The following is a 21,948-nucleotide window of genomic DNA, read 5'->3' on the forward strand; positions in this document are numbered from 1 at the left end:
AAGTCCCACAAACAATTGTTGATTGAGTGACCAGATTATTATTATTATTGTTTTATTTATTTATTTTTGAGGGGAAAAGCGATCCGCCAATCGACTAACAACCGGATTACTACTTAATGATAGTTAATCAGAGGCGTGTGGAGTAAGGAAACTTGTCCAACGTTTCGCCCTGGCTGGAAATCAAACCCAGGTCCTCTCACTTGCAAGTCAAGTGCTCTAACCACTAAGCTACAGAATTCCACGCCATGGGCGTCACATTCTGCTTGCTGCCAGTTCTGCGACCAACCCTGCTCATCCTTTCACCACCAAGGGATTTGTGATCTAATGTGCAACAGAGCTTTTCATTGAATCTCAGTCTTAGAATGTAGGAATATGGATATTCAAATACAAGGTTGTTTGATCAATGGGTCATTTTAATTGTAGTGCACAAATGAGCTGAGGCCCTTTACATCACTTATAATTCTGTATGTTAGAACTTCTGATGTGTGTCTGAAATTGATCTTCACTACCCTGGACCTTTGCCTTCTTGTCCCGTTGCCTTTGGCGTATCAGAAAATATTGTTCCAGGTTTAATTGCTCAATTCCAATGAACATCTTATAACTAAAACTGCAACTTCCTCTTTTGTTGGTCCACTGCTGGGAGTTGCTTTTTCTGACACAGGACAGTTGACTATGATGCTTCAGTTTGCCACGATGGTGACATCACAACAATCTCCACGTCTCGTGAGAGAGCTTGGTTATTGCACCAGTTCAGCTTTGGAGGGGAACATGGTTTTGTTTCTAATTATTGGTGTAACAGAATGCTCAATGACACTTATTGCATCTGAGTTGCCATGGTTATAGCTGGTTCCCACTACAACAACAACAGCAGCAACACAATTACATTTATAAAGCGCCTTTCACATCGGGAGGACATCTCAAGGTCCCGAACAGTCTGGGATCAGGACCCGAGTGTGGGGGACAGGGTTGGGATGAGGGAGGGCAGAGGGGGTAGGAAGGTGGCTGAAGGCACGGTCGAAGAGGAGGGTTTTGAGTTATGCCTTGAAGGAGGCAAGAGAGGGAGCAAGGCGAAGGTACTGCGGGATGGAGTTTCAAAGGATGGAGTTAGAGAGGCTGAAAGCCCGGCCGCTGATGGTGGAGCATGTCGGGCGGGGGACATGGAGCAGGCCGGAGCCTGCTGAGCGGAGGGAGTGGACAGGTTGATGGGGGCCAGCAGGTTAGAGATATAGGAAGGCCTTGAAAGTGATGACAAGGATTTTGAATTCTATCCTCTGAGGGATGAGGAGCCAGTGGAGCCGGGCAAGAGTGGGGTGATGCGGTCACAGAGCCTGGTGTGGGAGAGTACACGAGCTGTAGAGTTCTGGATGATCTGCAGCTTGTGGAGGGAAGATTTGGGGAGGCCGACAAAGGAGGGAGATTCCATAGTCGAGCCTTGAAGTGATGAATCCGTGTATGAGGGATTCGGCAGCCTGAGTGGTGAGGTAGTGGCGGAGTCGGGCTAAGGAAGTTCTAAGGAAGTGCACAGATGTTTGAATGTATTTTTTGCATCTGCTTTCGATGCTCTGGAAAGTAGTTCAATTGGATTATTTCAGACACATGGAATAAATTCCCTTTTCCTCAATGCATATAACAAGCATATATCACAGGGTGATATAGATCAGTCATGATCTAATTAAATGGCGGAACAGGCTCGATGGGCTGAATGGCCTACTCCTGTTCCTATGTTCCTGTGTTATTGACAGCATTGGACTTTGCGTGTTAAGAAATGTCACAAATGCGCACAGCAGTGTCCCATAAATCCTCGACTGTTTGCGGGACATTGCTGTGTGCAATTGGCTGCCGCTTTTCACCCACAAAATAAACAGTCAATTCACTTTACAGTATATTCTGTGAAGCGCTTTTAGACATGATAAGGTGCTATATCGTGGATTATTATTTCTTAACATGAAAAGTGTAATTATCGAAATTCGAATGAATCACAGCAGCAAAGGAGGAATGCACTCTTAAGCACAGTTAATATTCCAGAAAGAAATTTGAAGATTACACATTCCATACTAAGAAATCTATTGAGAATTGCCACACATTAGACACCATTAATTCTGAAAAGCTTTCTGTTTGTTCCTGTGATCACTGATGCTTTACTGCATGTTAGATAGATGCCTTTAGATAGATCCCAAGGGCCAGAAATTTTATTTAACCTTAGCCTGTAAGCACTTTGTTTTAACATTTAAGATTGTGCAGATTTGTGGAAAATCTGTAAAAATTCAGTCTTAAGTTGGAAGTCAGTTTTCCACTTCGAAATCTTCAAAAATATCCCGGTTCAAAATTGAAGCTGAATTTAAGAATTTTCCACAATTTTGCTTGAACCTTACATTTTAAGATAAAATGGTTTTCCACAGTAAATCTAGATAGAATTTAGAGCCTCAAGGTCTGTTGTTGCTCATGAATACCAGCAGAAATCATATGGTTCATTAAAAAGACTGATATTGAAGAGAACAGCTCGAGACTCTGCTTTTGTGTCTTGATTTGACACTGAGTGATTTATTTTTCACTTATAACTCCATAAACTCCATGATTCATCTTGGAAACGTATCATTTGATATCTCATTACCTTCCTAAATAGCTACAGTTGTCTGCACGGAAACTTTATTTCATTTCTTTTATGATCGAATCTTACAGTTTTCAGAATCATTTGATCTGTTTGCTTTTTCTTTCTATAACTATTTAGACCATCATTCTTGTAAGTGGACTGTGTTTCCTATGATTTGGGAGTTTTTCACTGTCAGCTTTTACAGTGATCTAGCATTTCACAATGAATGTAACATATGAGTCGCTGTTACTGGCTAACTATAGTCTTGTGCTGCACCTATCAATGTCACTTTGGAAGGAAGAAAATATTACCAACAGGTAAAAAAACAATCCAATTTATTGACCAGACATTCTAAGCTAGCACATGAGCCAATGCTGAATAAACACATGAACACTGAGGTAAAAGTTGTGATGTGCGATTAGTGAATTACTACTAGTGTCCCTCAATAATGTATTACGTCGATTAAAAACATCCTGTTGACAATTAACACCTCACCTGATGCTTTGGTCACTGGCCTTGAAGAGGATGGATTTCAGATCTCCGAGGTATATCGCCTCTGGGGAGTCAAAATTAAACAAAAATACCACCAATACTTAATATAATAATAATAATCCTTGCATTTGATATAGCGCTTTTCACGTCGGGAGGACGTCCCAAAGCGCTTCACAGAACACACTGTAAAGTGAATTGACTGTATATTTGTGGGCGAACGCGGCAGCCAATTGCGCACAGCAATATCCCACAAACAGTTGTAGATTGAAAATGACCAATTTATTATTGTTTTTGGTTTTGGAGGGATTATTATTAGGTGTGTGGAGTAAGGAAACTTGCCCAAGGTTTCGCCCTGCCTGGAATTGAACTCAGGTCTCTCGCTTGCAAAGTGAGTGCTCTAACCACTGAGCTACAGGACTCCACTTAACAGAAGACCTTGCATTTTAATATAAAATTGGTGGCACTAAAACCTGAAGTTACCTGGAATTATAATTTACCTGGAGAGGATGCCATCTGCTGGCGATCCTAAAAGCATTCGTTAATTAAGAAATAGAACATAGTTAAAGAGTATTGATACACCTAAATGCAGATTTGAAACCAATATCTTTGACTAATATCCAGTTTGATTGATGAGCTAATTTTCCAATCTGTGCAGAAATCTATAAGTGAAATGCATATGAAATAGATTCATTGTGTCAGCAAATTCAAGGGGGAATTAGATAGTGATTTAGAAAAGAATTAAATTGAAGGGTATGATAGATGGAGTAATATAGAATGATTCAATACTTTTGAAAACTATATATATTTTGGAAATACAGGTTCACTGGATCGAATCCCAGCTTGGTCTCAGCTGGGCTACATGAGGAGAGGAGAATGACCTCGGCCTTTCCTGGGTTAGGGAGGACAAACCAAGTCAGGTTTTGTGTTGCTGGTCCCTCGATTGCACCTTCTGTTGGTTAAACGCGTAAGTGGCAGCCGGGTGATGAAACGTCAGGCTCAGCTGTGACACCCTCTACCCTTTATAGTCAAGTGTCCTGTCTACACTCGCTGCCATAGCTCACACATGAACAAGGAGAACTTGGGCATGGTATCAGAGAGCAACTAGTACCTGTGGATCATCATCCCAAAATGTGGAGCCTGGAGAGCAGAAGCACAGAGGCAAACACATATTAGATAGTTTTCTTTTATGAATTAACATTATAGAATATTGTACATAGGTAGTTCGGGACATATGTGCATGTGACCACCAGGAAGGTGGAAGGCGAACTAGATGGGCCTTGGTCTTTTTTTCGTCTAGCATTTCTTATGTTATGCATGTTCTTATTCACCAATGGGAAGGAAAATAAGAAAATCAATTGAAAAAAAAAGTGTGTTTGTTTCTGAGCAGATTTAAGTATCTGTTTTGACTAATAATTGTTGTGTCAACTGAAAAAAATAGAACAAGATTACCTTTAAGTAAAGAAAATCAAACAGTAAATTATTCCGAATTGTAATGTAACCTATTTGTTGCATACAAATCTATTCTCTGCAAACTAGGCATCTGCAACCTTAGAAATCAGCAAAAGACAATTTTAAGTGTGACAGTGTTATGTTGGAAACATCAACAACATATCTGGAGGGCATGAATTCTGCAATTCTGTGGACAGCCAATCTAAATTTTAATCATCAGGCATTAAAGTCGTTGGTAATTTTTCTTTTTATACCTTGAATTGGTTGCCTTCTTATAATCACTGATCTCAAATTTCATAGTCAAAATTTTCAAAGCATGTCCTGAAAGTCACAATTCAAGCAGAATTCACACATGCATTGCAAATGTGTTTCAGTGACCTGAGAGAATGTTATTTCCAGCACACTTGAAACAAATTTAGAAGTTCTGCAGACCATTTCCAAAATACAGTAAAATTATTAAAGGTAATAGTCGGCTTCCCTGCAAGTTAGAGGAGCAGACTGGTTATTAGGGGCAGGCATTTTTCCCCCTGCACTCTAACATTCCCGTGCAATCCAAAACCCTAATGAGTAGGGTTGTCCTAGTTGGAAGCTTGCCAGAGAGAGCTCTCGATGGCAAGCTATGTAGTTTTAGCTGATTAGACTCCAGCAGTACCGCAACACACTTTGGCTTCTGGTAACATGTATCTAAAATTCTCCAGAATTAGATAAGTGGGATGCATGCCTCCAAGGAGAGAGTGTGCATTCTATTCTAGAGATTTCCATGTGCGGATGGCATACATAATTGTAACTCTCAGTCTGGGTTGGCTTCTCTTCAGCATGGTGATGGGTTCTAAGTGTGTCAGACCCATGGCTGACGAAAACCAAATACACTTGGTAATGGTAAAGAAGTCAGAAACATCAGAATTTAGACAAGTGATAGCCCCTGTATACCCCATTATACAGCAAGGAGGGAATTAATGCCTAACACCAGAACAGGGATTGAAAAATAATAAGGTTTTCCTCGCACAGACACTCACAGACTACTGTTGTTCCACAGTTCTGAGTGTAAGAATTTCATCTGAGTTAGCTGTGAAAAAAACACAATTAGCACATAACAGATGCTTTGAACATCATCCTGTGATTGTTGCCTCTCGCCACTTTGTGTAATAAGGTTATATTTTTACTGTCTCAATTCTGGGATAGGCATCACCTCATCACCTCACCTTTTTGCTCAATGTCGCTCCTTTCACCTCGTTCATTAGCTATTATGAATGGAATGCTTAACTTGAAGAAATTGTCAATGGACGATGAAATTATGTCCTCACATTGCGTACCAACTGAACAATGCAATTTTAATTGCAGTTGTACTATTTTCTACGTGTTCCACCTATTTCTAACTTCAAAATCTGCAATTTAGTTTTCTCCCTTCCAATTCTCATCCTTTATTTCTAAAGGTAAAAGCACCTTTTATTTCAAGAAAAAAATGTTTTGTTTGACTGAAAGATGGTTTTACACCCTCCATGGCAAACGGTGCATATAATTTTTCACTTGGGAGTTTGCACTGGGTATCTGAATGTTGAACTACTACACATGACTCCACTCAGCTTTCAATGTCTTCTGCATAGCAGCAAGTGGTTCAACCACATAGACGATGCAAGTCCTTTTGACAGCAGGCTTACTCATGTCTACAGCCCCATGTCAACACATACAGTTTATTTGACCTTCAACCTGTGCTACCTAATTGCTTCAGCTTCTTCCACTGTTACCACTTCCTCATGATTTGCCTCAGTGCCTCACCTGGTCGCCATGTCTCTCATTGTGTTTTTATCTGCACTGGTTCTAAGCAGTATCTCTTGGAGCTGAACTGGATCCAAGGTGAAATGTTTGGCAACAGAATGTCAGAATCAAGCCAGCCCTCTGTGGTGGTCGCTGTAACCCAGTTCCTGAGCCAGGCGGGTTTGCAGTATTCCAGGAGACTGCTGGTGACAGCACGGCCAGCCTGGCTCATCAGCAGGACTTGGAAAGGCAGACCAGTCATTGGTGTAGGAAATTTGGCTTGCAGGGTTAACACTTAGCTCCTGTTAACCCTGCAAGCCAAAACTCTAATGGGTAGGGTGGATCTAGCTGGATAAGCATCAAGAAAGCTTGCCAGACTGTGCTTTCAATGGGAAGCTATGCTATTTAGCTATATAGACACCAGCAGTACTCAACATACACTCTGGCACTTTTTGCCAACCTGTGCCTAATACGGTATCCAGGGATGCATCCCTCCAGGGAGAGAGTATGCATTCCATTTCAATATTTTGGGAATTTCCATGTATAGGTGGGATGCAGCGAACTCTGGTTTGGATACTGTTAAGCATGGTGATGGTTTCTGCATGTATCAGACACCCAGCTGACCAAAATCAAATGTGTGCTAGTTCTTGCTTCAAGAAAGGGTGATGATCATTGGTGTTTAGATGTTGGATGTTTTTGTGATATGAAAAGTGGACTGTTGGTTTGTATCACAAGAGAAATTTGGGTGAAGAAGCTGTTTCAACATATTTGATCTACCCTGCTGGGTTCTCATTGTAGCATCAATATGTTTCCTAAATTGATTCAACCACCCTGTCGTAATTAACCCATTCAAGGTGTTAATTACCTTCCTTATATAAAAATACTTCTTGGTATCTGTTCTCATTCACACCCTTGAACTTGTGCCCTCTTTTAATGTGGAAAGGCAAATCTCAATCATTAATCCGGATTTACTTTCTCAATCCCATTTGGTATATTATATACCACTATCAGGTCCCCTCTGATAAGAATGTGCAGGATCAGAGTCTCAAAGACCACAATGCATTCGAAAATATACAGCCAATTCACTTTACAGTATATTCTGTGAAGCACTTTGAGACATCTCGAAGACATGATAAGGCGCTATATCAAATGAAAGGATTATTTTATCATTATTATCCCACCTGGTCAGCATGAAGTTAAATGGCTGGCTCCACACCAAGGTTGCACTGGGCTGAGTGCACATAAATCAGCACTCTGCATACACGAACGTGAAGGAATGCACACAAGAACAGACTTCTGCAAAACTGGATCTTGGAGGCTAGTTAATTTTTAACATTTTTGAAGCGCCTTTTGTCCATTGGCAAAGTAACTTCTTTTTTCACACACTCTAGTTAATTTTGTAAATTCTAAAAAGCAATTTATTGATTTTCTGACCTATATTTGAATCTGACAGATTGGGAGACATGTGACCTGAGTTAAATGTAAAGCACTATTAAATCACGTGCTCATGTACTTATGATAGGACAAAGTGGGGGCGCACTATGAAAAAGGGCTGTAAAACTTAAACCTATTAGACAACATCATTAACAATACATCAGCAAAAATCATTATTGCCAAAATTTATTAAGCATTAAGCATTTAAATACATTTAATAAGGAACTCACTGAAGCAGGAAAATTGTTAGCTCACCAAGCAAAGGCTTCAACAACAGTTAAAGAATATTCACTAGCAATGTTGATACTGCTGCATGTTTTTGTGTTGGTGTGGGTGACACACCTCTGACTTCCACATCAAAATGCTAAGCTGCCAAAATGAAAATAGTTTTAACAGCAACAAACATGATACATAAAAACACGTATAGTTTAGCCTGTTTTTTCTTTGGTCTGCCTGACACGCAAGCTTGCATCACTTGTATCAGATGATGTGAAGCTAATTTAGTTTTAGATTTCTGCAAGAATTAAAATTGAGTCTACCTAAATAATCTACAGTCAATCAAACTCATTATATATTACACCGAGATATAAAAGATTACCTCTCATGTTATTTTACTTTTACCCTTATAGCTATGTTAATTTGTTATTAAACAGGATGCTTCAAATTCAATCATTTGTGGATGTATAATGTCCCATCTTCTAACTTACATAACAGAATTAGTCACAAATAATTCAGATAACCTCTGTGCAGCGTTTCTCCCCTTTAGTGCACCAATAGAACATTCACCACTTCAACACCGTACACTTTTTATTCTCGTAATAATAAACAGTTCAGAAGGGCCAAGAACATTGCCGTGACTTCCTTGATCGCTCAGTGAGTTTATCCAGCTGAGCCATATAAGATGTCACCCTATCAGTTGGAAGTATTTTCATCTCTGTGTCAGAAGGTTGTGGTTTCAAGTCACGTTGAGACATTGGGACATTGAGGTTGGGACATTGAACTCATGTAGTCTAGTTTCGCACTCTTGTGCTCCATTGTCGAACAACAACAACAACTTGGATTTATATAGTGCCCTCCACGCCGGACGGCATCTCAGAGAACTTAACAATAACGGATCCCAGGACCGAGCCAGGGGGAGAGGAGGAAGGTGACCAAAGGTGTGGTCGAAAAGAAATGTCTTCAGCCGAGGAAGAGAGGGGGCGACGGTGAAGGGAGTGAGGAAGGGAGTTCCAGAGCCTCAGGGCATAGTGGCTGAAGGCACGGCTGCCGATAATAGAGCGAAGGATTCAAGGTACAAGGAGGAGGCCAGACCCGGTGGAGCGAAGGCAACGGGCACTGTTGTGAGGAGAAAGGAGGTCAGAGAGGTAGGGGGCTGCAGAGGAGTGGAGGGATTTGAATAAAAGGGTGAGGATCTTGAAATCGATCATCCCTGGGACAGGCAGCCAGTGCAGTCTGGCGAGGACTGGGGTTATCGGTGAGCGGAGTTTGGTGCGGGTAAGAATGCGGGCGGCAGAGTGTTGGATGATCTAGATTTTATGGATGGTAGTGGAGGGGAACCGGCGTTTGAAAAGTCAAGCCGAGAGGTGACAAAGCCATGGACCAGGGTTTCAGGGGCTTTTGGGGAGAGGAATTGGTGAGAAACATATAAGATTCTTAAAGGGCTGGATAAAGTAGACACTGAGGGTCTGTTTCCCCTGGTAGGAGAATCTATAACCAAGGGTCACAGTCTTAAAATTAAGGGTCAGCCTTTGAGAACAGAGTTTAGGAAACATTTCTTCACTCAGAGGGTAGTGAATTTATGGAATTCACTACCCCAGAAGGCTGTAGATGCTCAGTCTTTGAACATCTTCAAGGCTGAGACTGATAGATTTTTTAAAAATAGAGGGATTTGGGGATATGGGGATAGGGCAGGTAATTAGAGTTTGGTCTGAAGATCAGCCATAATCTTATCGAATGGCGGGGCAGGCTCGAGGGGCCGAATGGCCTACTCCTGCTCCTAATTCTTATGTTCTTATGTTCTAGAGTGTAGTAGCTATGTCCTTTTAGGCAAAATATTATATAAAATCCATTTATTTCACGATTGGTTATGCTAAATCAATCTGCTATTTTGTTATTCAATAACGTTGTGGAATAAAATACATCTAACATTCTTTACACTCTTTAAGCACTCTGAGACTCTACTCTGCGTGGTGGGCACACTATGTAAGTGCAAGTTGCTGTTGTTTACACTCACATCTCATTACACATTCTTGATCCAAATTTTAATATTTTATTATGTATTTTGTAATAAAATTGTATATATTATTGGGGTTCAGTATGCAAACATGTACATATATATCCACATGCAGTTATCACATCTGACCTATTTCTTACCGGATCGTTTTAATTTACAAAAGTAACCTCGTTCTGCCATATCTCCTTTTAATATGCTATATATTTCAAAAAAATATTCTGGCATTACGTTCTTATCTCAGATCAGCATACATTCTTTGTTCCTTTGTCCATTGCATTTCCACAGCTATCCTCTTCATGCCCAAGTGGATTTTATATTCCAGGCACAACATCACTGGGTCCAATAAGAAATCTAATGGTAACCCTTTCCACCTTATCCTTAGAGCATCCATGGTTAGAACTAATTTCCCATCAGTCTAATGTATTCCAGTACTCTCCTGGAATTTCTTTGGACTTTAATCCATAGGACATATACGTGTTTTAAATGGGGTTTATATCGATGTGAATTTCGATGAACCAACCTAATTTTCTTGGGAAATCAAACATTTATAGGGGAGCTTATCCCCAGTAAAGTGAAGATGATTCTTTCAGATTGGTTTGGGAGATGTTACTTATTGGATTACCTTTTGAAATTTAATTATATCACATGCAGCATGTATGTAACCATGCATACCTCCTAGCATAGTACCTACCATACTTCATCTGATCCAGTTAGAGAACAGAATGAGATTATTTTATTTCACCTCTCCTCCCACTCCCTCTTTGAATCCCAAAATGCATTCTAACATTTGATGTGCTAATTTATAATACTATGGGACATCATCCACTTGGAAATGTCCCAGTTAATGTATTTCATGAATGAAGAACCTCCTGCTGCCCCCTGACTTTTTCAAATCATGGTCTTGCCTAAAGCCGCTGGCTGTAGTCATTAAAATAGTGGTGGTATCTTTGAATTTGCTACAATTTTAAAAGTTCAATGGCTGCAGCAACTGACTTTGGGCATTTTAATGAGGCAGCTAACACTGGAGGGAGAACCAAGTTAGGAGGACACCTCAAAGTACTTCACAGGATTCACTGTAAAGTGTAGTGACTGTGTATTTTGTAGATAAACGTGACAGTCTATTTGTGCACAGCAATGTCTCATAAACAGCCAGGGACATCAAGAATGAAGCTACTGAACCGGCAGATGGGACATTAGTTCAACAATTCATCTGAAGGACGGTACCTTTGACATTAAGGGACAACCACAGCAGTCTATTGAAGTGTCAGTCTAGACTTGTGAGTTCATAGTCCCTGACGTGGGGCTTGAATCCAAAACCTTCTGACTCAGGATTGAGTGTGCTACTGACTGAGAAAAGCTGACACCAGTCTTTCTTCGAATTGAGAAGACCTGCAAAAAGGGAAAGAAAATAAATAATTTAAAACATGGCGTTTCACCTTCCAAAGCAAATATATAGATCCTATCAATTCAACACATGCAGAATTTGAGATCCAACATTGTGCTAACTTGATTCTTAAATTTGCTGTGACTAAAATTATCCCCAAATTTTAAGTCACTGTATTCTCTCCTGTGTTTTCAATATAAAATAGCTCCAAAGTTTCCTTGCATTTGTTCAGATAAAGGAAATAGAATATTTTACACTTTATTAAGTCTGTTAGTCAGTAGAGAATCTGTTATTGATCAATTACAATAAATCAATTTCAATGAATAAGTGCTACAATTAAGAACATAAAAATCATAGAATGAGAGAAAGTCATTTGGCCCGTCAAGATCACTCCTTTTACAGTCCTATTAAACAATCTATCCACTAACCTGGGGGGATATTCTGCCTCCAATACTCCCTATTCCCCCTAGGCTATGAAGCAATGACTCCCCAAAGATTTCTACACTCCAATGTTACGTTTAATCACGATGACGGACATTTAAAAACAGAATATGGACTCAGTCAGTATTTTGTGAAACAGCAAATACTGCCTCGAGGATATAGAAACAACCAAGAGAGAAATTCCACCTGGGTCCAGATTGACTCTATTTATGTAACTTTTCTGAGGATCTAGAATTTAACAAATTCTTAAATATAATCTTAATTTGAAGCCAATTTTCTGTAAATTCATTAAGAATTACAGAAGACTGATTAAGTGTTAAGACTGAATTCAATAATTCGTAGGTGAAACTTGGCAGCCAATTTGCACCCGGCAATGTCCCACAAATAGCCATGAAGTGAATGATCAATTTTTCATTGAGGGTTTTGATGTCCAGGATATCCTTCTCTTTTTGAATACTGCCACGGGAGCTTTAAAGTCCGCTTAAATAGGCAGACGGGACCTCAGTTTAATATTTAATCCAAAGGACGACATGTCCAATAATGCAGCACAACCCCAGGCTGCATTGGAGTGTCACCTTAGGCTATATGAATTTAAAGACCCAATGTGGGGCTTGAACCTACAACCTTCTGACTCAGGGACGAGACTCTTACCAACTGAAAGCAGATCGAGAGTGATGTTCTGTTATAACTTCAGGTTCAGAATCCATAAAATCTGAACCCATGTTATAGTGAGACTTTGACTGCTCATGTGCATAATTGGCTAGCGCACCGGGACCTCGCTGATCAATTCTTGCGCAAAGCGGGAAATTCCATTGGTGGCAACCTAATGGCAAATAGCACAAAAAGCCAGCTAAACTGACTGCTGCATGGGAAGCGAGCCGGTTGGCTGCACACATGCACAATGAACAGGGTCCACATTGCAACTGCGTCATCGGCGAATTCATATGTTAGTGAAGCCTTTATAATGGATATGCATTGTAAATAATCCACTTCTTATTCAATACTGTTTCGGAATTTTGCATGCATTTTAACTGTGAATCTGTGCGGAGGCACGTGCACAATTAATACTTCCTATGGCTTATGCAAATACTATAATAGAACAATTTGACCTTTCCTATGGAGGAAAAGTAAACCTATATAGTCCCCTAACAGAGCACCAATGATCAATAACAACAATTGCATTCATATTGTGCCTTTCATGGCAGATGGGGTCTTGGAATGCTTAACAGTGCCGGAATCTGATGCCAAGCCAGGAGGAGGGGGAAGGAGACCGTAGTCACAGTCAAAGAGGAAGGTCTTCAAGTGCAATTTGAAAATGGCGAGTAAGGGGGCAAAGCAAAGGCATTGAGGGAGAGAGTTCTGCGTGGATGAGGGTTTCGGCAGCTTTCAGAGTGAGATACGGATGGAGTCAGGCAATGTGGCGGAGGTGGAGGAAAGTGGTCCTGGCCAGGGCCTGGATGTGGGGCATGAAGGATAGCTGGGGGTCGAACCAGCTATCATAACGTGAAAGGCGCTCTATAAATGGAATCTTGTTGTTGTTGTTGTTGAAAAGGAGGGTGCCAAGAATGGAGCCTTGGGGTACCCCCAGGTGATCGGGCAGGGGTGAGAGGAAAAACCATTGGCCAACATGCTTTCTTCTATACTTCACAAGATATCTCCTCCTATTAGCCCAACTGTTCCCTGATAAGTTCATGTTGTTAGAACTAGCCATCAGGGACATTTACAATGGGATGTGAAAATTGTGGCGCAAGCTACATGTTGCACTTGTGTACATTGACCGTTCTGTTATTACAGGGAAGAACCCCTGATTCAGGTTTGATCGAAATTAGACAAAATGTAGGTATTACGAAGAAACTGAGTACTTCAGGAAACTAAAGGTTCCAGTCTTGATTCAGATCTATTTGACATAAAATATGCCTTGCTGTAATGCACACATTTTCATGCTGCATCGACCACAAAATACATAGTCACTCCACTTTATAGGATATCGTGGGAAGCATTTTGAGATCTCCTTCTAAAGTGAAAAGTGCTATTACAAATTTAAGGACTATTATTATATTGTAACTGTTTTATAATCATATAACGTACACTGACAAACAATAGCCCAGTATCAATTAAATTTACCTCTCCATCACCAAAGATGACCTGATATTATACTGGTCCCTGAATATGCAACATTGTTTTAATTATTTTGTGCTTATCAACATGAGGTATCTCTTGTGATGAATGGAACTCTGGATCCAATACACAGAATAACCCTATTTATCCATCATTATATCATTCTGAACACATTGGCTAGCAAAGTATGAAACTGCAATATTTTCTGGCAGCAATTAAATTCTTAAGGACAAGTTCCACCTGGGTTTAGGTTTGTTCTATTTTCTTAGTATTTCAGAGCTTGCAGAATTTGGCAAGTTGTTGAAGTCAGTTTTAACTTTGAAGTAAGTTTCCTGTATAAAGGAAACTTGCAGAAAATCTGCTTCAAAATTAAGGCCTTATTTAAGCATTTGCTCCAAAACGTTGAGACAACAGGCGGAATTTTTACAGTCCTGTGTTTTCACTGGCAAAGATCAAGATATTTTCTCTATGAATATATTAATTGAAGCAGAAGCCAAAGGGTGACAAGACATCATGTGTGATAAAAAATTGCAGAACCTGTAAACGCTGCACCAAGGAGAGTGAACAGACAACATGCTGCTATTTCTTCACTCAACATTTTTTGTCTTTATTGCCTGAGAGACACAAGTCATGCTCATTTACATAGGTCAACTGCCTCATTTCTGCTTGTTAGAGTAATAAATCTCAATAGTTTCAACCAAAATCCTGTTGGAATTCTTAACTTATCAACAACATTAAGCAAAGGTGTCATGGATCCGAATATTTATAAGCCTTAATAGCTCAGTGTAAGTGTATGCAGTTACAATCATACAACTGTCTAAATGTCTCAATGCATGACACTTCAAACATCTGCTTTGTTTGTTTTAATTGGAGTCTTAACTATTTTTGTATGTTATCTGTTTCCTTTGAAGTAAGTTGGATATTTCTAACAAAAGTCATAAGCTCAAATGCCAAGTCCTCCACTAGTCTCTATTTTAAATCTATCCAATTCACCACTTTAAACTCATTTAATGCTTGCATATATAATTCTCAATTCCCTAGCTCAGGTGGCAGTAATAGGATTAGTTATGTGAATAATTCAGATGGCTGAAGGCATTTTTCTGTCAATTGTGTATTTGAAAACATTTGAGGAATGCTCAGATTTGTCTCCTGAATCTTCATCTTGTTTTCAAAGCATCAGGGTTTACGTTAGTTTATCAGGACTGATATCTAGATAATCGAGTGCTCAATTGGCAATCCTTAATTCAGTTTATGCTTTTCCTCAGGTGACCTCTGTTGCATTAGCCTCTTACTTGGACTCAGCATTTCAGCTTTCCGGTGGTGCCATACCTCAACACCCATACATACGTGAGTTACTGTTTCACAAGGATAATGCATTTTCAAACCCTTGCTCTTTGGTTTTCTTAACACAATTCTGTGCACTGGAGCAGAGCCTTTGGACAATGAAACTGGAATTCTATTTTCCATCAGATTATATTTTGTGATTGATTTCTCATAAGGATCATAGTACTCTCCGATAATCTTATTTCAGAAGTGATAAATTGGATAACTGTGTCAATTGGCTATCTGTGTAAAAGCACTTGACATCTAGATCAGAAGATTATGAGTTTGGATTCTGACTAAGCCCTTCAGCTCATCTTTATAAGAGTGACACATGCTTCAGTAGAGGTTGAAAGAGAGCAGGCAGCACTCAGTGGTCAAAGGAAATAAAGCTGTGGCTTGCCAAACATAGAGTAAATTTCTTACAATACTCTTACCAAAGATAGAGCTAATACACTTTTATGGACAATCTCCGGAAACTCCTCCCAAGTGACACAGTCACTACAGATTTGCTGCAAATCTGTGAAGCACTTTGAGATGTTGTTTCAATGTCTATAAAAATATTGTATTGACTCCAAGGGCAACAAGTGACAAAACACCCTTAAAATAAATACTTCAGGTTGGCCAGTATTTTCAGTGCTGTGTAAAAGGAAGGAGGGGACAGTAAACATGGTCAAAGTGGAAAGTCTTCAGGCATGAACTGGGGAAGGAAGGGGCAAGGTGAGGCAAAGAGGAAGAGTGTTCCAGAGTTGCGAGACGTAGTGGCTGAAAGTGGGGCCACCGATGGTGGAACGGAGAGCACGAGGGACATGCAGGAGGCTGGAGCCTGTCGAGGTGTGATCTGAAGACAGGGAAGGAGAAAGCAAGACGGAGGGATTGAGTGGGGTAATGGGGGTATGGAATTTGTTGAAGGTATGTATATGGAGGGGAAGTTTTGAATTAATTGAATGTTATGGATAGTGGAGCGATGGAGACCAGTGAGGAGGGCATTGGATTAATCCAGGTGGGAGGTCAGGATTTTTCGTGGATGAGAGTTTTGGCTGCGTTGGGTCTGAGGTAGGTCGGAGGTGGGTAACGTGATGGGAGGAATATGGTATCCGTCTTGCCAATATTCAACTGCAGAAAATTTGCATTCAGCCAGGCATTGATGTCTGACAAGCAAGCTGACAGAACCTCAGGGGACCTGGAAGAGAAGATTTCGGAACGTATAGTGTGCAATATAATTCACTCCTGTAATTATATTTCTCTAAGTGCTCTGAATATAATACGGTGCATTATCATGTCAAAATATCTTCAAGCATTTCACAGTAATACAGGTTCTAAACTGGGTAATCCTGAATATGTATCTCTAATATTGTAGTAACTGTGTGTTTTGTAGGGGAACACATCAGCCAATTTGTGCACAATAATCTCCCATGAGTAGTCAGGAGGTGAATGACCCATTTAACTAGAGACACAGACAGAAACTGCCTACCTTTATCAAAATATTTTGTGGTATCTTTAATGTCTATCTTAACAGGCAAAGGGATCTCGGTTTAATGACTCATTCGAATGATGGCAGATGCCCCCAGCATTGCATTGGAGTGTCAGGCTAGTCTCTGAGTTTAAAATCCCAACGTGGGGTGCTTGATCCCCAAAACTTCTGACTCGGAGCAGAGAGTGCTCCCAACTGAGCCAGGCTGCCATCTGACACAACTATTAATATATGTAAACAGAAGTCGCTGGGAACACTCAGCAGGTCAGGCAGCATCTATGGAGAAAGGAAAGTGAGTCAATGTTTTGGGTCCACAACACTTCATCAGAACTGGGGCATGTTGGGAGTGAGAGGCTTTTAAGGACTAAAAGAGAGTGGGGAGGCAGGGTAAGGAAGACGAAGGAGAGGACAGGGGATGATGGGTTAAATAGGTGTTAATGATGCAAAACAAAGGGGGGATTGGAACAAAACAGGGAAAAAAGAGGTGTTAATAATGCAAAACAAAGGGGGGTAAAATTGCAACAAAATAGGCAGACCAAAGAGAGAAAAAGTGTGTCTGGGACCCAGATGATGTGGTAATGGTCACAGAAGAGAGGGAGGGGGAAGGTGAGCTGTTATGGTCTGAAATTATTGAAATCAATACTGAGGCCAGAGTACTGGAAGATCCCTTGCAGATAGATGAGGTGCTGTTCCTCGAGCTTGCACTGTGGCTCATTGGACCAGCGCAGGAGACCATGGATGGAGAGGTCGGAGTGCGAGTGGAAGGGAAAGTTGAAGTGGCAAGAAACCGGAAGCTCAGGGTTGGGCTTGCAGACAGAACTGAGGTGTTCGGCAAATCGGTCACCTAATCTACGTTTAGTCTCCCCATTGGAGAGGAGACATTAAAAAGTGACAAGTCCCCTGGACCTGATGGTCTGGGTTTTAAAAGAGGTAGCTCATGAGATAGTGGAGGCCTTGTGTCTGATCTTCCAAAATTCTTTGGATTCTGGAACAGTTCCCATTGATTGGAAGATCGCAAACGTGACACCACTATTTAAGAAGGGTGGGAGAGAAAAGATGGGGATCTATAGACCAGTTAGTCTGACATCGGTGGTAGGGAAAATTTTAGAATCCTTAATTAAGGATGTGGGATACTTAGAGGATGACAATATGATTAGGCAGAGTCAACATGGCTTTACAAAAGGGAAGTCATGCTTAACAAATCTTTTAGATTTTTTTGAGGACATATCAAGTAGATTAGATAGGGGGAATTAGTGGATGTAGTGTATTTAGATTTTCAAAAGACATTCAATAAGGTGTCACATAAAAGGTGGATCCACAAGATTAGGGCCCATGGAATTAAGGGGAATATATTAGCATGAATTGAAGAATGGCTAACGGGAAGAAAACAAAGAGTAGGAGTAAACGGATCCTTCTCGGATTGGCGGGATGTGACTAGTGGAGTGCCACAAGGATCAGTGCTTGGGCCTCAGCTATTTATAATCTACATCAATGATCTAGATGAGGACATCAAACTTAATATATCCAAATTCGCAGATGACACTAAACAAGGAGGGAGAGTAAACACTGAGGATGACATTAAAAAAATGCAACGAGATATAGATAGGCGAGGTGAGTTGGCAAATAGGTGGCAGATGAAGTATAATGTAGGGAAGTGTGAGGTCATCCACCTAAGTGGCAAAAACAGTAGAGCAGATTATTTTTTAGAAGGGGAGAGACGAGATAGTGTTAGCGTTCAGAGCGACTTGGGTGTCCTTGTACACCAGTCACAAAAAGTTAGTTTGCAGGTACAGCAAGCAATTAGGAAGGCCAATGGTATGTTGATATTTGTTACAAAAGTGTTAGAATATAAGAGTGGGGAAGTCTTGCTGCAACTGCGTAGGGCCCTGTTGAGACCGCACCTAGAGTATTGTGTGCAGTTTGGAGTTAGAATAGATCAGCCATGATCTTATTGAATGGCGGGGCAGGCTAGAGGGACCGAATGGCCTACTCTTGCTCCTAATTCTTATGTTTTATTAGACCACATCGTGAGCAGTGAATGCGGTAAATTACATTGGTGGTAGTACACATAAATCACTGACTCACTTGAAAACTGTGGCGGGTTCCTGGACAGTGGTATGGGAGGAGGTGAAAGGGCAGGTATTGCCATAGATGCTGCCTGACCTGGTGAGCATTCCCAGCAACTTCTGTTTTTGTTTCAGATTTCCAACATCTGCAGTATTTTGTGTTTTGTTTTATCAATATACATATACCTGAATTGTACCATATTTGGAAAAGTATACACTAGAAAGCTTTGTTTAAAATTTGACTTATAATACGCTAAATGTTTCATTTCAGTAAACTATGAAGTTTAATAATAATAAGTCTTGCATTTGATATCGGGCCTTATCAAGTTATTGAGATATCTCAAAGCATTTCATGGAATATATTGTAAAGGGAATTGACTGTTTATATGTGGGTGAAACATGGTAGCCAATTGTGTTTAGCAGTGTCCCACAAACAGTCGTCGATTGAGTGATCAAATTTATTTTATTTTTTGATTTAATGGATATATCAAATGTTGTTCCATAGTTTGTATTCCTCATTGTGTCTCTCTATTATCCTGTTTCAGTTATTTTGTTTCTCTTTCTCTCTCGCTCTCTTTTCCACATGTATAAAACACACATATATAATAATAATAATAATCATAATAATCACATATTCACACATCATTCAAGTGACTGTAGATAACAAGCATTGATAACTGAATGACATGTCTTTCCTCCTCACTAGTATCTATTGTGTAGCAGAATTGATTGCTGAATTGTTTTTGTACTAAAAAAAGTGCTATTGATTTCAACACCAAGCTGTTTCAACTCCAGGGCATTGCTGATGATAGCACAGCCAGCCCGGCTCAGTAGCTGGAATTGGATGGGCAGACCAGTCACTGGAACAGGGACTCTTCCCACTCAGCTCCTGCTAACCTTGCAAACCAAAGCCCTCATGGGTAGAGTGGTCCCAGCTGGACAAACAGCAGGAAGATTGCCAGGCAGTGTTCTCCATGGCAAGCAATGTTTTTTTTTAGCTGGTTAGACTTTACCAATACCCCTAACACACTCCGGCACACTCCAGATTCCTTGAGCTTTGTCTCTTACCAACCTGAGTCTAATAGTCTCTGGAATTAGGGAAACGGTGTATCCTCCAGGGCAAGAGTCCACATTCCATTCCGGATACAGGGAAATTTCTCTGTGTAGGTGGCATATATATGTGAAACTCTCAGTCTGGTTTCTTGGACAAAGTAAAAGGTTTCTGATGCATCAGATGCCTGGCTGATCTTTGTAACTAAAACTAACATTCTGTTGTTAGATAGAGCACTGCATTCAGCTTAAGAAAACGATTAATAGATGCAGGTGTGACAGTGCAGCACTGAACAATTTAAGACTTCAGGCAAACTCTTTTAACAAAGTGGTTCCTCTTCAGAATACCACAGTGCATCTTTGCAGTATCCTATTTGTTACGATCTATGATGTAAACCACATTGTATATTGCAGTGGGGCCCAACTCATGGTCTGTGTGGGCTTCAAGTAGTGTCCCACTGAACATTCACACTCGTCTACATAAGTCTGTGTTCAATCTATATTTTGTTTCCGGTAGCTACTGAGTAGTGATATTTATGGCGTCGGCATAAATCAAAAAAAATTATTTGATTGGCTGACCAAAGAGGTTGTCACCTACTGGTTTATGGTTTTCCTACAGTGGAAACTCGCTATGAAAGTACAATCAATAGATTAGCTCATTTTGGTCTTCTTAGCGACTGCACACAGTGAGTTTGAGATTTTAGTCACCATCAGTTTCAAATTCCAAAAAGAGTGAAAAAGTGAAATAGCAGGTTATTCTCAATACTGAGGGCTCCGTGATATGAGACTCCACTATGTGTTGGGAAAATAGTTATAAGATAGCCACAGGAAAAGCAAAACATGATCTTAGGAGAATGTGTTTCACTCAGAATGTTGTTAGGATGTGAATGCCCAGTCAACTTGGTCATAGAGGTAAAGTTCATTATGGTTTTCAAGAGTGAAGTAGACTGATACATAAAAGATAGAGAGGCCTGAAGGAGTATAGGGAAAGAATAGCATAGTGAGATTGAACATGCTGCTTGCTCTGAGAATCAATGCAGACTCCATGGTCTGAATAGTCACCTTCTGCACTGTAAATGTTTATGATTCTATGATTTTAGGTTAGAGAATATAGACGTCTTCACTATGATATCTTGTGTACAGGTTCCAAGAAATACCCTATAGAAAAGAACCAGAATTGTTATTTAACAATTGTTTTGCGCTCATTAGATGGAGAGTTTAATACTTCCTACAAATAAATGGCGTTTAATTTCCAGTTTATTCCAATTTTTATCATATCCAAAACTAAGTCTGTTTAAAAGAGTAGTTAATGAAATTTCATATAGTCAATGGGGGAACTTACCCCTTCCCTTAATTCCCTATTTGGTATGATACTTATTTTAATTTCACACAAATTAAAAATCTGCCTGATTTGTGGATGAATATGGGTTGTATCAAGAGAGTAGAGTAAAAAGACACAGGTTTAGAGTTGTAAAGGGCAATTGCAGGACGTTTTTCTCTTTACGCAGAGGGTAATCAATGACTGGAACAGGTTGCCAGAGAAGGTGGTAGAAGCCAGAACACAAGACGCATTTAAAAATCAGTTTGATACATTCATGGGTGGTGGTAATGGGGTAAGTGCTCTGGAGGGATGAGATTGGCTTTCTTCATCCTGTCTTACGATCAGTGTCATCTTGTAGTCAATAAATCCATTACTACTGATCAAATGGTGCTAACTTTCCACACTATGGCAGGATACTGTTAACATAAAGGATCGGTTGAGGAACACTGCAAATTATACTCCTCTATAATAAATGCATTTTAACCCCAATGCAATCAATTTATTTTGTTTGTTGATATTTCCTTTAGAAAATAAGGAAATGTAATTTGTTGTCAGAATATTCTATTCAGTACTTATTAACGGCATTCTGTGTTTTTAAACTCATTATAAATCTGTCATTTGCAGGTTTTAAATTGCCTGCACTATTTCAGTCATGGGTGTCTATTATATTCAGCAGGTAGTAGCTTTCATAATATTGAAATCAGACTATGTAGGTCAGCAAAAAAAAAGCTCTACCTTTAAAGAGGCTGCCACACACATCTTGCATGGATTTCATGACAGAATGTGCTTAAATATCTCCACAAATACATGTAAGTATCCCT

Source organism: Callorhinchus milii, unplaced genomic scaffold, assembly GCF_018977255.1.
Source record: "Callorhinchus milii isolate IMCB2004 unplaced genomic scaffold, IMCB_Cmil_1.0 Scaffold2, whole genome shotgun sequence".
In the NCBI taxonomy this organism is placed as follows: Eukaryota; Metazoa; Chordata; class Chondrichthyes; order Chimaeriformes; family Callorhinchidae; genus Callorhinchus; species Callorhinchus milii.